This window comes from Hydractinia symbiolongicarpus, chromosome 9 (assembly GCF_029227915.1).
Source record: "Hydractinia symbiolongicarpus strain clone_291-10 chromosome 9, HSymV2.1, whole genome shotgun sequence".
Taxonomy (NCBI): Eukaryota; Metazoa; Cnidaria; class Hydrozoa; order Anthoathecata; family Hydractiniidae; genus Hydractinia; species Hydractinia symbiolongicarpus.
Window position 1 is genome coordinate 7,371,122 of NC_079883.1, and position 16,960 is coordinate 7,388,081.

A 16,960-nucleotide genomic window follows, 5' to 3' on the forward strand; every position below is an offset into this window, starting at 1 on the left:
GTATTTGCCCCTACTAATGTCTACGGCCATACCACGATGAACACACCCGTTCTCGTCTGATCACGGAAGTTAAGCATCGTCGGGCCGGGATAGTACTTGGATGGGGGACCGCCTGGGAACTCCCGGTGTCGTAGGCTTTTCATTTTCATTTGTTGCCTTTTCATTTCAATGGTGCTGTGATATATTTCTTGTTATAACAATTAAGGAACGTGGCGGTTGTTGAAAGTGTTTCCTATGACATTTTCCTACGACATTTTCAGGTGATAGTACGAGAAAAAAGAGCTTTCAAATGCATACAAACTCGATCTATTGCCGATCATCCAATAACCCTGACGGAATGGCAAATAAAATAAAATTCCGCCGCCTTCCGAGGACTTATATCGCAATCACGTTTCGTAACAGCCAAGCGAGGTTTTACCTTAGCGTTTAAGTCACCACCGACATTTGGCCGCGCAACTTTTCTAAGCTCATTCATTTTGACTTAAGGAGGGGGCGAGCGCGGACGCAGGCCCCCACTACCAGAAATTGTACGGTCGAGTTACTGACGTTTGCAGTAATCGCAGAGGTCAGCCCAAGCGTAGTGCAATGCAAGAGCCTCACTCTGGAAGAAAACCCTCATTGATCAGTCTTTACTTCCCCGTCAGGTAAGTATGAGTTGGAACTGCACCGTAGCATGAGGGTACCCTTCAAAGTTTGTTAATGCTTGTGGCTTGAGTGTGTTATAAACTGCCGTGTCGCGGGGCATAGGCTGTATTCTCCCCCAGTGTACGCGTTTTGTTCCCGCCGTAGACTATGCAGAGTGCCGTCGGAAAGAGGACTGCTATTATTCTTTTATTGCTTATGTGGGCCGCCATCGGTAATAGTGCAACACCAAGGCAACCCGTGGTCACGGCGTGAATGAATCCACCTCCATGACCCAAGGCCAAAAATCAGATTAATATACTGACCATTCAGAGAATGGCCTACCAGATATTAAACTGATAAGAACAGATACTACACTTGATCTTAGCCATTAGGCCGAGAAGCGATAAAGAACAAGCGTTGCCATGATAGGCATCGTCCACACACCGTAACTGCTTGTGGAGCATGTCACGTTACTGTAAAGCTTACAACTGTCACCGCGTACGGATGGACGGCGACATAGTAAAAATCACGGCTGTTGATTTAGCCGTAGGATGGAGAGCGACTGTAGCGAGTGGATGGTAACTTACATGAATGCTAACAAAGGCGACGATACTAAGTGCGTGATATTACTTTCCAATATGACTGCGTACATTCCGTTTATCAACGCATTACGCCAGAACGTGCGCGCGCGTTACACAGTAGACCATGCAGCCGAAATGCGACAGTGCGACCCTGCCAGGAGTCGAACCTGGAATCCCCTGATTCGTAGTCAGATGCCTTATCCATTGGGCCACAGGGCGATGCTTATGACTTCGCCCCATCGTTATTTTGGCTTGCGCATTCGTTTTACTTACGACAGAATTCTTCGTGTTTGTAGCCATGAAAGAAAGGGACTTCTGTGAGTGAATTTTTTTACTGTGGTCTAATAAAAAAGTCGAAACGCAGTGCCCAATATATGAATTGCTCCTAATAGCCGGAAACAGGCCGTGTCGATGATGTAGGCCGACATACGCAACGCAAACCAAAGAACGCTTTATGAAAATCCTAACACGGGCGCGGAAGAAGCCCAAATTAACAGAGTAGATGTAATGCTGAAGACCTCAAACTCCAGCAGCTTCTCTTTCAGACTATTGCGTCGTGCTACAAATAAAAATTAACATGCTTTCGCATAGTCGCGGCTCCCAAAACGGACATTATACGATGTACAGAAACACACATTTCTGTTTTCGCGCCAAATCAATTCCCGGGAGTGGTACTTTTACGTCCGCATACTTCGCACCGTCTTAAATTATATCTCATTTACACGGTAATGTTTAGTATACTTCTACTGTGATAACAAGCATCGTTTATCGTTGGATTGTTGTAAGAAAACATTAAAAATGAGTGAAGCAGCTTCTCCAAAGAAAATCGCACCCAAGAAGAAACCTGCTGCAAAGAAGACAGCTGATCACCCTAAATATGTGGACATGATCAAGGCTGCTATCGCTACCCTAAAGGAACGCGGTGGTTCATCTCGCCAAGCTATTACAAAATATATTCATGCAAATTACAAAGTTGCTGAAAACTCAGATCATCATCTGAAAATGGCTCTTAAACGAGGAGTAACATCAGGCGATTTGATTCAAACTAAAGGCACTGGTGCTTCTGGATCATTCAAGCTAGGTCAGGTAAAAAAAGAAAAACCTAAGAAAAAGGCCGCAGCAAAAAAGCCAACGGCAAAGAAGCCTACTGCAAAGAAAAGTACACCAAAAAAGAAGCCAGCAAAGAAGAGCACGCCAAAGAAAGCAGCAAAGAAGCCTGCCACAAAGAAAGCCTCGGCTAAGAAACCAGCAGCTAAGAAACCCACAAAGAAGCCTGTTGCTAAAAAACCTGCAGCAAAGAAGGTCAAAAAGACTCCCAAAAAGGCAGCAAAGAAGACCGCAAAAAAATAATTTGTGTGTATCTGGCTATTACATTAACAAACGGCTATTTTTATAGCCACACATTTACAAAAAAACATTATCTTGGTACAAAGTTAAACTTGTTTAAGTCACTTAAACAGTTAAAAAAGAGTAATTTTAAGATTAGATTCCCTAAGTTTAAGTATTTTCGTTTTTAAATTTCTTATTTTCTTGCTTTTACTTTTCTTGCCCTTCATATTTTTAACATTGTCAAACTTTATGTAGCATAAAATTTTTATGTAGCATAAAATTTAAACAGAAAGCAGAACAAAGTTTGATATAAAAAGCTAGCCGTAATATTTTTTATGGATGTGTGGCTATAAAAATAGCCGTTTTTTGTTTGGTAAGATGCTTAGGCACGTTCCCCACGAATTCTTCTTGCCAACTGGATGTCTTTAGGCATGATTGTAACTCGTTTTGCGTGAATGGCACACAAGTTAGTATCCTCGAACAAGCCAACAAGGTACGCTTCAGAAGCCTCTTGCAGAGCCATAACGGCTGTGCTCTGGAATCGCAGATCTGTTTTGAAGTCCTGAGCAATTTCTCGCACAAGACGCTGGAAAGGCAACTTGCGGATCAAGAGCTCGGTTGACTTCTGGTATCTTCTGATTTCTCTGAGAGCAACTGTACCAGGTCTGTAACGATGTGGTTTTTTCACTCCTCCAGTAGCTGGTGCGCTTTTCCTCGCAGCTTTAGTGGCGAGTTGTTTTCGTGGAGCCTTTCCTCCAGTAGATTTACGTGCAGTTTGCTTTGTACGAGCCATATTTTAAGAAGTCGATGTAGTACGGATACACAAGACGGTCTAAAATGCACTATCGCGCCAAAGTTTTATTTCTCATATTGATTGACAGCTAAGGTTCAAAACAAACCATTTGATTGGTGCTAAGAAAGTAATTTCTGATTGGCTGCATAATGACATTACGCTCATTACTTTAACATTTTTATAAAATCTGTGTTTTTTGGCTACGGGAAAACGGCTGTATCTTCTGATACACAAAAGCTTTTGACTTTTTTTTTTTTTAGTAAGTAGCAGAAGGTTTGGCGAATTCCAACGATGCCAAATTTATTGCCTTACTGAAACATTAAGACCACGAATTTTTAAAAAAACTACAGTTTTACTTAAAAAAATGTACAAAATGTTCGGAACATTTTGTAATGACGCAACTCTATTGGTTAATTAGGGTGTTTCCACGAGCAGTAGGTAATTTTATGGCCTCTTTTTAAAGCTGTCTGAATTCTGTTAACTCAAACGTTGTTTTTGTACTCGTTCTGTACGCAACTATATCAATATGTCTGGACGCGGAAAAGGAGGTAAAGGATTGGGAAAAGGAGGTGCTAAACGTCACCGAAAAATTCTTCGTGATAACATTCAGGGAATCACAAAACCTGCTATTCGACGTCTTGCTCGACGAGGTGGTGTCAAACGTATCTCTGGCCTTATCTATGAGGAAACCAGAGGTGTACTGAAGGTTTTCTTAGAGAATGTTATTCGTGATGCTGTAACCTACACAGAGCACGCTAAACGCAAGACCGTTACCGCTATGGATGTTGTTTATGCCTTAAAACGTCAAGGAAGAACTCTTTACGGATTCGGAGGTTAAGCGTTGTCATTGCTCAACAAAAACGGCTATTTTTATAGCCACAAATCTTTTAAAACATTACTTTGTGCACGCTTCCAAATTACACAATGTGTAAAGTCTTGTCACAGTTACATTTATTGCTATACGATACTATGTCATATATGACACAAAAAAAATTTAGAAATACTTTGTAGGGTTAATTTGCCTGGGAGTGTTTCCGTGAAAAGCTGGGTTAAGTTAAATGTAAGCAATAACATGGATCAATGTACTTGTCTTTTCTGCAAGTACAGCTAATAATACGTATGAAAAGTGAAGCTAATCCACACACACACATGGGGAAGTATTTTAAATGTAGGCTAGTGTTCTTAAGCACATTATTTAGAAGTTTTATTAACTTCGGTTAACTTGTAGTGACGCCAAGTAAATGTTTTTTTAAAGATGTGTGGTCTTAAAAAAGACCGTTTGTGTTTGGTAGACGTTGGTTTACTTGCTGCTTGTGTATTTTGTGACGGCTTTTGTTCCTTCACTGACTGCGTGTTTTGCAAGTTCTCCAGGCAAGAGAAGACGTACTGCGGTTTGAATTTCACGAGAAGAGATGGTCGACTTTTTGTTTTGAAGAGCCAAACGCGAAGCTTCGGAAGCAATGCGCTCAAAGATGTCGTTGACAAATGAGTTCATGATGCTCATAGCTTTGCTTGAAACTCCGACATCTGGGTGAACTTGTTTCAAAACATTGTAGATGTAAATAGCATAACTTTCCTTTCTCTTTCTCTTGCGTTTCTTTTCACCAGTTCCACCAATCTTTCCTCCTTTTTTGCCGGCTCTTTTTTCACCTTTCTTGGCTACTTTAGGTGCCTGTTTTCCCTCCTTTAGCTGCTGCGTCAGACATGGTTAAAAATTTTTGCTACTTAACTTGTAAATAAGCATTAAACTGCAAGTCAAAACTTTTTGTTTATAAGTAAAAAAATCGGATCGAATTCGATCCGAAAACGCCGATACGCAATTTAATTGGTTAAAAAAAAAATCTTTTGTTTAATACTTAATTATGATTGGTTAAAAAAACATGATTTCGATCCTATTTTTATGATGAAAAAACGAGTAAAGTTTATTTCGTTAACACTTACGTTAAATATTCGTACGTTTTTGTATTAACTTACAAATCAAATCGCAGTTATGTCTGGACGTGGAAAAGGTGGAAAAGCTAAGGCTAAAGCCAAGACAAGATCCTCAAGAGCTGGACTTCAATTTCCAGTCGGTAGAGTGCATAGATTCCTTCGTAGAGGGCACTATGCTAACCGAATTGGATCTGGAGCACCAGTTTACTTAGCAGCCGTCTTGGAATATTTATCTGCTGAGATATTGGAGTTGGCTGGTAACGCAGCAAGAGACAACAAAAAAGCTAGGATTATTCCAAGACATTTACAATTGGCTGTTCGTAATGATGAAGAATTAAACAAACTTTTGAGCGGTGTAACCATTGCAGCTGGTGGTGTTTTGCCAAACATTCAAGCTGTCTTACTCCCAAAGAAGAACGACAAAGGACAGAAGAAGTAAACCGCTACACTCAGAAAACAACGGCTATTTTTATAGCCACACATCTTTAAAAAAACATTGTTTTTTTCACAAAACTATAACCTTAAAGTCTAATAGATAATCCATGCATACGCCTTGTCCTAAGTAACTCAAAGAAATTAAATAAAAAAATTTGATCACAACGTCAAAATAAATTGCACGTATTTGCCCCTACTAATGTCTACGGCCATACCACGATGAACACACCCGTTCTCGTCTGATCACGGAAGTTAAGCATCGTCGGGCCGGGATAGTACTTGGATGGGGGACCGCCTGGGAACTCCCGGTGTCGTAGGCTTTTCATTTTCATTTGTTGCCTTTTCATTTCAATGGTGCTGTGATATATTTCTTGTTATAACAATTAAGGAACGTGGCGGTTGTTGAAAGTGTTTCCTATGACATTTTCCTACGACATTTTCAGGTGATAGTACGAGAAAAAAGAGCTTTCAAATGCATACAAACTCGATCTATTGCCGATCATCCAATAACCCTGACGGAATGGCAAATAAAATAAAATTCCGCCGCCTTCCGAGGACTTATATCGCAATCACGTTTCGTAACAGCCAAGCGAGGTTTTACCTTAGCGTTTAAGTCAACACCGACATTTGGCCGCGCAACTTTTCTAAGCTCATTCATTTTGACTTAAGGAGGGGGCGAGCGCGGACGCAGGCCCCCACTACCAGAAATTGTACGGTCGAGTTACTGACGTTTGCAGTAATCGCAGAGGTCAGCCCAAGCGTAGTGCAATGCAAGAGCCTCACTCTGGAAGAAAACCCTCATTGATCAGTCTTTACTTCCCCGTCAGGTAAGTATGAGTTGGAACTAGCACCGTAGCATGAGGGTACCCTTCAAAGTTTGTTAATGCTTGTGGCTTGAGTGTGTTATAAACTGCCGTGTCGCGGGGCATAGGCTGTATTCTCCCCCAGTGTACGCGTTTTGTTCCCGCCGTAGACTATGCAGAGTGCCGTCGGAAAGAGGACTGCTATTATTCTTTTATTGCTTATGTGGGCCGCCATCGGTAATAGTGCAACACCAAGGCAACCCGTGGTCACGGCGTGAATGAATCCACCTCCATGACCCAAGGCCAAAAATCAGATTAATATACTGACCATTCAGAGAATGGCCTACCAGATATTAAACTGATAAGAACAGATACTACACTTGATCTTAGCCATTAGGCCGAGAAGCGATAAAGAACAAGCGTTGCCATGATAGGCATCGTCCACACACCGTAACTGCTTGTGGAGCATGTCACGTTACTGTAAAGCTTACAACTGTCACCGCGTACGGATGGACGGCGACATAGTAAAAATCACGGCTGTTGATTTAGCCGTAGGATGGAGAGCGACTGTAGCGAGTGGATGGTAACTTACATGAATGCTAACAAAGGCGACGATACTAAGTGCGTGATATTACTTTCCAATATGTCTGCGTACATTCCGTTTATCAACGCATTACGCCAGAACGTGCGCGCGCGTTACACAGTAGACCATGCAGCCGAAATGCGACAGTGCGACCCTGCCAGGAGTCGAACCTGGAATCCCCTGATTCGTAGTCAGATGCCTTATCCATTGGGCCACAGGGCCATGCTTATGACTTCGCCCCATCGTCATTTTGGCTTGCGCATTCGTTTTACTTACGACAGAATTCTTCGTGTTTGTAGCCATGAAAGAAAGGGACTTCTGTGAGTGAATTTTTTTACTGTGGTCTAATAAAAAAGTCGAAACGCAGTGCCCAATATATGAATTGCTCCTAATAGCCGGAAACAGGCCGTGTCGATGATGTAGGCCGACATACGCAACGCAAACCAAAGAACGCTTTATGAAAATCCTAACACGAGCGCGGAAGAAGCCCAAATTAACAGACTAGATGTAATGCTGAAGACCTCAAACTCCAGCAGCTTCTCTTGCAGACTATTGCGTCGTACTACAAATAAAAATTAACATGCTTTCGCATAGTCGCGGCACCCAAAACGGACATTATACGATGTACAGAAACACACATTTCTGTTTTCGCGCCAAATCAATTCCCGGGAGTGGTACTTTTACGTCCGCATACTTCGCACCGTCTTAAATTATATCTCATTTACACGGTAATGTTTAGTATACTTCTACTGTGATAACAAGCATCGTTTATCGTTGGATTGTTGTAAGAAAACATTAAAAATGAGTGAAGCAGCTTCTCCAAAGAAAATCGCACCCAAGAAGAAACCTGCTGCAAAGAAGACAGCTGATCACCCTAAATATGTGGACATGATCAAGGCTGCTATCGCTACCCTAAAGGAACGCGGTGGTTCATCTCGCCAAGCTATTACAAAATATATTCATGCAAATTACAAAGTTGCTGAAAACTCAGATCATCATCTGAAAATGGCTCTTAAACGAGGAGTAACATCAGGCGATTTGATTCAAACTAAAGGCACTGGTGCTTCTGGATCATTCAAGCTAGGTCAGGTAAAAAAAGAAAAACCTAAGAAAAAGGCCGCAGCAAAAAAGCCAACGGCAAAGAAGCCTACTGCAAAGAAAAGTACACCAAAAAAGAAGCCAGCAAAGAAGAGCACGCCAAAGAAAGCAGCAAAGAAGCCTGCCACAAAGAAAGCCTCGGCTAAGAAACCAGCAGCTAAGAAACCCACAAAGAAGCCTGTTGCTAAAAAACCTGCAGCAAAGAAGGTCAAAAAGACTCCCAAAAAGGCAGCAAAGAAGACCGCAAAAAAATAATTTGTGTGTATCTGGCTATTACATTAACAAACGGCTATTTTTATAGCCACACATTTACAAAAAAACATTATCTTGGTACAAAGTTAAACTTGTTTAAGTCACTTAAACAGTTAAAAAAGAGTAAATTTAAGATTAGATTCCCTAAGTTTAAGTATTTTCGTTTTTAAATTTCTTATTTTCTTGCTTTTACTTTTCTTGCCCTTCATATTTTTAACATTGTCAAACTTTATGTAGCATAAAATTTTTATGTAGCATAAAATTTAAACAGAAAGCAGGACAAAGTTTGATATAAAAAGCTAGCCGTAATATTTTTTATGGATGTGTGGCTATAAAAATAGCCGTTTTTTGTTTGGTAAGATGCTTAGGCACGTTCCCCACGAATTCTTCTTGCCAACTGGATGTCTTTAGGCATGATTGTAACTCGTTTTGCGTGAATGGCACACAAGTTAGTATCCTCGAACAAGCCAACAAGGTACGCTTCAGAAGCCTCTTGCAGAGCCATAACGGCTGTGCTCTGGAATCGCAGATCTGTTTTGAAGTCCTGAGCAATTTCTCGCACAAGACGCTGGAAAGGCAACTTGCGGATCAAGAGCTCGGTTGACTTCTGGTATCTTCTGATTTCTCTGAGAGCAACTGTACCAGGTCTGTAACGATGTGGTTTTTTCACTCCTCCAGTAGCTGGTGCGCTTTTCCTCGCAGCTTTAGTGGCGAGTTGTTTTCGTGGAGCCTTTCCTCCAGTAGATTTACGTGCAGTTTGCTTTGTACGAGCCATATTTTAAGAAGTCGATGTAGTACGGATACACAAGACGGTCTAAAATGCACTATCGCGCCAAAGTTTTATTTCTCATATTGATTGACAGCTAAGGTTCAAAACAAACCATTTGATTGGTGCTAAGAAAGTAATTTCTGATTGGCTGCATAATGACATTACGCTCATTACTTTAACATTTTTATAAAATCTGTGTTTTTTGGCTACGGGAAAACGGCTGTATCTTCTGATACACAAAAGCTTTTGACTTTTTTTTTTTTTAGTAAGTAGCAGAAGGTTTGGCGAATTCCAACGATGCCAAATTTATTGCCTTACTGAAACATTAAGACCACGAATTTTTAAAAAAACTACAGTTTTACTTAAAAAAATGTACAAAATGTTCGGAACATTTTGTAATGACGCAACTCTATTGGTTAATTAGGGTGTTTCCACGAGCAGTAGGTAATTTTATGGCCTCTTTTTAAAGCTGTCTGAATTCTGTTAACTCAAACGTTGTTTTTGTACTCGTTCTGTACGCAACTATATCAATATGTCTGGACGCGGAAAAGGAGGTAAAGGATTGGGAAAAGGAGGTGCTAAACGTCACCGAAAAATTCTTCGTGATAACATTCAGGGAATCACAAAACCTGCTATTCGGCGTCTTGCTCGACGAGGTGGTGTCAAACGTATCTCTGGCCTTATCTATGAGGAAACCAGAGGTGTACTGAAGGTTTTCTTAGAGAATGTTATTCGTGATGCTGTAACCTACACAGAGCACGCTAAACGCAAGACCGTTACCGCTATGGATGTTGTTTATGCCTTAAAACGTCAAGGAAGAACTCTTTACGGATTCGGAGGTTAAGCGTTGTCATTGCTCAACAAAAACGGCTATTTTTATAGCCACAAATCTTTTAAAACATTACTTTGTGCACGCTTCCAAATTACACAATGTGTAAAGTCTTGTCACAGTTACATTTATTGCTAATACGATACTATGTCATATATGACACAAAAAAAATTTAGAAATACTTTGTAGGGTTAATTTGCCTGGGAGTGTTTCCGTGAAAAGCTGGGTTAAGTTAAATGTAAGCAATAACATGGATCAATGTACTTGTCTTTTCTGCAAGTACAGCTAATAATACGTATGAAAAGTGAAGCTAATCCACACACACACATGGGGAAGTATTTTAAATGTAGGCTAGTGTTCTTAAGCACATTATTTAGAAGTTTTATTAACTTCGGTTAACTTGTAGTGACGCCAAGTAAATGTTTTTTTAAAGATGTGTGGTCTTAAAAAAGACCGTTTGTGTTTGGTAGACGTTGGTTTACTTGCTGCTTGTGTATTTTGTGACGGCTTTTGTTCCTTCACTGACTGCGTGTTTTGCAAGTTCTCCAGGCAAGAGAAGACGTACTGCGGTTTGAATTTCACGAGAAGAGATGGTCGACTTTTTGTTTTGAAGAGCCAAACGCGAAGCTTCGAAGCAATGCGCTCAAAGATGTCGTTGACAAATGAGTTCATGATGCTCATAGCTTTGCTTGAAACTCCGACATCTGGGTGAACTTGTTTCAAAACATTGTAGATGTAAATAGCATAACTTTCCTTTCTCTTTCTCTTGCGTTTCTTTTCACCAGTTCCACCAATCTTTCCCTCCTTTTTTGCCGGCTCTTTTTTCACCTTTCTTGGCTACTTTAGGTGCCTGTTTTCCTCCTTTAGCTGCTGCGTCAGACATGGTTAAAAATTTTTGCTACTTAACTTGTAAATAAGCATTAAACTGCAAGTCAAAACTTTTTGTTTATAAGTAAAAAAATCGGATCGAATTCGATCCGAAAACGCCGATACGCAATTTAATTGGTTAAAAAAAAAATCTTTTGTTTAATACTTAATTATGATTGGTTAAAAAAACATGATTTCGATCCTATTTTTATGATGAAAAAACGAGTAAAGTTTATTTCGTTAACACTTACGTTAAATATTCGTACGTTTTTGTATTAACTTACAAATCAAATCGCAGTTATGTCTGGACGTGGAAAAGGTGGAAAAGCTAAGGCTAAAGCCAAGACAAGATCCTCAAGAGCTGGACTTCAATTTCCAGTCGGTAGAGTGCATAGATTCCTTCGTAGAGGGCACTATGCTAACCGAATTGGATCTGGAGCACCAGTTTACTAGCAGCCGTCTTGGAATATTTATCTGCTGAGATATTGGAGTTGGCTGGTAACGCAGCAAGAGACAACAAAAAAGCTAGGATATTCCAAGACATTTACAATTGGCTGTTCGTAATGATGAAGAATTAAACAAACTTTTGAGCGGTGTAACCATTGCAGCTGGTGGTGTTTTGCCAAACATTCAAGCTGTCTTACTCCCAAAGAAGAACGACAAAGGACAGAAGAAGTAAACCGCTACACTCAGAAAACAACGGCTATTTTTATAGCCACACATCTTTAAAAAAACATTGTTTTTTTCACAAAACTATAACCTTAAAGTCTAATAGATAATCCATGCATACGCCTTGTCCTAAGTAACTCAAAGAAATTAAATAAAAAAATTTGATCACAACGTCAAAATAAATTGCACGTATTTGCCCCTACTAATGTCTACGGCCATACCACGATGAACACACCCGTTCTCGTCTGATCACGGAAGTTAAGCATCGTCGGGCCGGGATAGTACTTGGATGGGGGACCGCCTGGGAACTCCCGGTGTCGTAGGCTTTTCATTTTCATTTGTTGCCTTTTCATTTCAATGGTGCTGTGATATATTTCTTGTTATAACAATTAAGGAACGTGGCGGTTGTTGAAAGTGTTTCCTATGACATTTTCCTACGACATTTTCAGGTGATAGTACGAGAAAAAGAGCTTTCAAATGCATACAAACTCGATCTATTGCCGATCATCCAATAACCCTGACGGAATGGCAAATAAAATAAAATTCCGCCGCCTTCCGAGGACTTATATCGCAATCACGTTTCGTAACAGCCAAGCGAGGTTTACCTTAGCGTTTAAGTCACCACCGACATTTGGCCCGCGCAACTTTTCTAAGCTCATTCATTTTGACTTAAGGAGGGGCGAGCGCGGACGCAGGCCCCCACTACCAGAAATTGTACGGTCGAGTTACTGACGTTTGCAGTAATCGCAGAGGTCAGCCCAAGCGTAGTGCAATGCAAGAGCCTCACTCTGGAAGAAAACCCTCATTGATCAGTCTTTACTTCCCCGTCAGGTAAGTATGAGTTGGGACTGCACCGTAGCATGAGGGTACCCTTCAAAGTTTGTTAATGCTTGTGGCTTGAGTGTGTTATAAACTGCCGTGTCGCGGGGCATAGGCTGTATTCTCCCCCAGTGTACGCGTTTTGTTTCCCGCCGTAGACTATGCAGAGTGCCGTCGGAAAGAGGACTGCTATTATTCTTTTATTGCTTATGTGGGCCGCCATCGGTAATAGTGCAACACCAAGGCAACCGTGGTCACGGCGTGAATGAATCCACCTCCATGACCAAGGCCAAAAATCAGATTAATATACTGACCATTCAGAGAATGGCCTACCAGATATTAAACTGATAAGAACAGATACTACACTTGATCTTAGCCATTAGGCCGAGAAGCGATAAAGAACAAGCGTTGCCATGATAGGCATCGTCCACACACCGTAACTGCTTGTGGAGCATGTCACGTTACTGTAAAGCTTACAACTGTCACCCGCGTACGGATGGACGGCGACATAGTAAAAATCACGGCTGTTGATTTAGCCGTAGGATGGAGAGCGACTGTAGCGAGTGGATGGTAACTTACATGAATGCTAACAAAGGCGACGATACTAAGTGCGTGATATTACTTTCCAATATGACTGCGTACATTCCGTTTATCAACGCATTACGCCAGAACGTGCGCGCGCGTTACACAGTAGACCATGCAGCCGAAATGCGACAGTGCGACCCTGCCAGGAGTCGAACCTGGAATCCCCTGATTCGTAGTCAGATGCCTTATCCATTGGGCCACAGGGCCATGCTTATGACTTCGCCCCATCGTTATTTTGGCTTGCGCATTCGTTTTACTTACGACAGAATTCTTCGTGTTTGTAGCCATGAAAGAAAGGGACTTCTGTGAGTGAATTTTTTTACTGTGGTCTAATAAAAAGTCGAAACGCAGTGCCCAATATATGAATTGCTCCTAATAGCCGGAAACAGGCCGTGTCGATGATGTAGGCCGACATACGCAACGCAAACCAAAGAACGCTTTATGAAAATCCTAACACGGGCGCGGAAGAAGCCCAAATTAACAGAGTAGATGTAATGCTGAAGACCTCAAACTCCAGCAGCTTCTCTTTCAGACTATTGCGTCGTGCTACAAATAAAAATTAACATGCTTTCGCATAGTCGCGGCACCCAAAACGGACATTATACCGATGTACAGAAAACACACATTTCTGTTTTCGCGCCAAATCAATTCCCGGGAGTGGTACTTTTACGTCCGCATACTTCGCACCGTCTTAAATTATATCTCATTTACACGGTAATGTTTAGTATACTTCTACTGTGATAACAAGCATCGTTTATCGTTGGATTGTTGTAAGAAAACATTAAAAATGAGTGAAGCAGCTTCTCCAAAGAAAATCGCACCCAAGAAGAAACCTGCTGCAAAGAAGACAGCTGATCACCCTAAATATGTGGACATGATCAAGGCTGCTATCGCTACCCTAAAGGAACGCGGTGGTTCATCTCGCCAAGCTATTACAAAATATATTCATGCAAATTACAAAGTTGCTGAAAACTCAGATCATCATCTGAAAATGGCTCTTAAACGAGGAGTAACATCAGGCGATTTGATTCAAACTAAAGGCACTGGTGCTTCTGGATCATTCAAGCTAGGTCAGGTAAAAAAAGAAAAACCTAAGAAAAAGGCCGCAGCAAAAAAGCCAACGGCAAAGAAGCCTACTGCAAAGAAAAGTACACCAAAAAAGAAGCCAGCAAAGAAGAGCACGCCAAAGAAAGCAGCAAAGAAGCCTGCCACAAAGAAAGCCTCGGCTAAGAAACCAGCAGCTAAGAAACCCACAAAGAAGCCTGTTGCTAAAAAACCTGCAGCAAAGAAGGTCAAAAAGACTCCCAAAAAGGCAGCAAAGAAGACCGCAAAAAAATAATTTGTGTGTATCTGGCTATTACATTAACAAACGGCTATTTTTATAGCCACACATTTACAAAAAACATTATCTTGTACAAAGTTAAACTTGTTTAAGTCACTTAAACAGTTAAAAAAGAGTAATTTTAAGATTAGATTCCTAAGTTTAAGTATTTTCGTTTTTAAATTTCTTATTTTCTTGCTTTTACTTTTCTTGCCCTTCATATTTTTAACATTGTCAAACTTTATGTAGCATAAAATTTTTATGTAGCATAAAATTTAAACAGAAAGCAGAACAAAGTTTGATATAAAAAGCTAGCCGTAATATTTTTTATGGATGTGTGGCTATAAAAATAGCCGTTTTTTGTTTGGTAAGATGCTTAGGCACGTTCCCCACGAATTCTTCTTGCCAACTGGATGTCTTTAGGCATGATTGTAACTCGTTTTGCGTGAATGGCACACAAGTTAGTATCCTCGAACAAGCCAACAAGGTACGCTTCAGAAGCCTCTTGCAGAGCCATAACGGCTGTGCTCTGGAATCGCAGATCTGTTTTGAAGTCCTGAGCAATTTCTCGCACAAGACGCTGGAAAGGCAACTTGCGGATCAAGAGCTCGGTTGACTTCTGGTATCTTCTGATTTCTCTGAGAGCAACTGTACCAGGTCTGTAACGATGTGGTTTTTTCACTCCTCCAGTAGCTGGTGCGCTTTTCCTCGCAGCTTTAGTGGCGAGTTGTTTTCGTGGAGCCTTTCCTCCAGTAGATTTACGTGCAGTTTGCTTTGTACGAGCCATATTTTAAGAAGTCGATGTAGTACGGATACACAAGACGGTCTAAAATGCACTATCGCGCCAAAGTTTTATTTCTCATATTGATTGACAGCTAAGGTTCAAAACAAACCATTTGATTGGTGCTAAGAAAGTAATTTCTGATTGGCTGCATAATGACATTACGCTCATTACTTTAACATTTTTATAAAATCTGTGTTTTTGGCTACGGGAAAACGGCTGTATCTTCTGATACACAAAAGCTTTTGACTTTTTTTTTTTTTAGTAAGTAGCAGAAGGTTTGGCGAATTCCAACGATGCCAAATTATTGCCTTACTGAAACATTAAGACCACGAATTTTAAAAAAACTACAGTTTTACTTAAAAAAATGTACAAAATGTTCGGAACATTTTGTAATGACGCAACTCTATTGGTTAATTAGGGTGTTTCCACGAGCAGTAGGTAATTTTATGGCCTCTTTTTAAAGCTGTCTGAATTCTGTTAACTCAAACGTTGTTTTTGTACTCGTTCTGTACGCAACTATATCAATATGTCTGACGCGGAAAAGGAGGTAAAGGATTGGGAAAAGGAGGTGCTAAACGTCACCGAAAAATTCTTCGTGATAACATTCAGGGAATCACAAAACCTGCTATTCGACGTCTTGCTCGACGAGGTGGTGTCAAACGTATCTCTGGCCTTATCTATGAGGAAACCAGAGGTGTACTGAAGGTTTTCTTAGAGAATGTTATTCGTGATGCTGTAACCTACACAGAGCACGCTAAACGCAAGACCGTTACCGCTATGGATGTTGTTTATGCCTTAAAACGTCAAGGAAGAACTCTTTACGGATTCGGAGGTTAAGCGTTGTCATTGCTCAACAAAAACGGCTATTTTTATAGCCACAAATCTTTTAAAACATTACTTTGTGCACGCTTCCAAATTACACAATGTGTAAAGTCTTGTCACAGTTACATTTATTGCTATACGATACTATGTCATATATGACACAAAAAAATTTAGAAATACTTTGTAGGGTTAATTGCCTGGGAGTGTTTCCGTGAAAAGCTGGGTTAAGTTAAATGTAAGCAATAACATGGATCAATGTACTTGTCTTTTCTGCAAGTACAGCTAATAATACGTATGAAAAGTGAAGCTAATCCACACACACACATGGGGAAGTATTTTAAATGTAGGCTAGTGTTCTTAAGCACATTATTTAGAAGTTTTATTAACTTCGGTTAACTTGTAGTGACGCCAAGTAAATGTTTTTTTAAAGATGTGTGGTCTTAAAAAAGACCGTTTGTGTTTGGTAGACGTTGGTTTACTTGCTGCTTGTGTATTTTGTGACGGCTTTTGTTCCTTCACTGACTGCGTGTTTTGCAAGTTCTCCAGGCAAGAGAAGACGTACTGCGGTTTGATTTCACGAGAAGAGATGGTCGACTTTTTGTTTTGAAGAGCCAAACGCGAAGCTTCGGAAGCAATGCGCTCAAAGATGTCGTTGACAAATGAGTTCATGATGCTCATAGCTTTGCTTGAAACTCCGACATCTGGGTGAACTTGTTTCAAAACATTGTAGATGTAAATAGCATAACTTTCCTTTCTCTTTCTCTTGCGTTTCTTTTCAACCAGTTCCACCAATCTTTCCTCCTTTTTTTGCCGGCTCTTTTTTCACCTTTCTTGGCTACTTTAGGTGCCTGTTTTCCTCCTTTAGCTGCTGCGTCAGACATGGTTAAAAATTTTTGCTACTTAACTTGTAAATAAGCATTAAACTGCAAGTCAAAACTTTTTGTTTATAAGTAAAAAATCGGATCGAATTCGATCCGAAAACGCCGATACGCAATTTAATTGGTTAAAAAAAAAATCTTTTGTTTAATACTTAATTATGATTGGTTAAAAAAACATGATTTCGAT

At 40.5% G+C, this 16,960-nt stretch overlaps 11 non-coding genes across 11 annotated transcripts; 3 read left to right on the top strand and 8 right to left on the bottom strand.

The window, feature by feature from the left end:
* The first annotated feature begins 18 nt into the window (after positions 1-18).
* LOC130658376 (5S ribosomal RNA) lies at positions 19-137 on the top strand. The gene has a single exon (XR_008985591.1). It is a non-coding gene; the product is annotated as a 5S ribosomal RNA (ribosomal RNA).
* A 350-nt stretch (positions 138-487) lies between these two features.
* On the bottom strand, positions 488-652 carry LOC130659495 (U1 spliceosomal RNA). Its single transcript, XR_008986699.1, has one exon. It is a non-coding gene; the product is annotated as a U1 spliceosomal RNA (small nuclear RNA).
* A 185-nt stretch (positions 653-837) lies between these two features.
* Positions 838-1,029, bottom strand: LOC130660549 (U2 spliceosomal RNA). Its single transcript, XR_008987747.1, has one exon. It is a non-coding gene; the product is annotated as a U2 spliceosomal RNA (small nuclear RNA).
* A 4,866-nt stretch (positions 1,030-5,895) lies between these two features.
* On the top strand, positions 5,896-6,014 carry LOC130658388 (5S ribosomal RNA). Its single transcript, XR_008985603.1, has one exon. It is a non-coding gene; the product is annotated as a 5S ribosomal RNA (ribosomal RNA).
* A 350-nt stretch (positions 6,015-6,364) lies between these two features.
* Positions 6,365-6,529, bottom strand: LOC130659496 (U1 spliceosomal RNA). Its single transcript, XR_008986701.1, has one exon. It is a non-coding gene; the product is annotated as a U1 spliceosomal RNA (small nuclear RNA).
* Positions 6,530-6,715: 186 nt separating this feature from the next.
* Positions 6,716-6,907, bottom strand: LOC130660550 (U2 spliceosomal RNA). The gene has a single exon (XR_008987748.1). It is a non-coding gene; the product is annotated as a U2 spliceosomal RNA (small nuclear RNA).
* Positions 6,908-7,229: 322 nt separating this feature from the next.
* Positions 7,230-7,302, bottom strand: Trnar-acg (transfer RNA arginine (anticodon ACG)). The gene has a single exon. It is a non-coding gene; the product is annotated as a tRNA-Arg (tRNA).
* Positions 7,303-11,771: 4,469 nt separating this feature from the next.
* On the top strand, positions 11,772-11,890 carry LOC130658400 (5S ribosomal RNA). Its single transcript, XR_008985615.1, has one exon. It is a non-coding gene; the product is annotated as a 5S ribosomal RNA (ribosomal RNA).
* A 348-nt stretch (positions 11,891-12,238) lies between these two features.
* LOC130660417 (U1 spliceosomal RNA) lies at positions 12,239-12,403 on the bottom strand. Its single transcript, XR_008987617.1, has one exon. It is a non-coding gene; the product is annotated as a U1 spliceosomal RNA (small nuclear RNA).
* A 186-nt stretch (positions 12,404-12,589) lies between these two features.
* On the bottom strand, positions 12,590-12,779 carry LOC130661512 (U2 spliceosomal RNA). Its single transcript, XR_008988704.1, has one exon. It is a non-coding gene; the product is annotated as a U2 spliceosomal RNA (small nuclear RNA).
* A 323-nt stretch (positions 12,780-13,102) lies between these two features.
* On the bottom strand, positions 13,103-13,175 carry Trnar-acg (transfer RNA arginine (anticodon ACG)). The gene has a single exon. It is a non-coding gene; the product is annotated as a tRNA-Arg (tRNA).
* Positions 13,176-16,960: the final 3,785 nt, after the last annotated feature.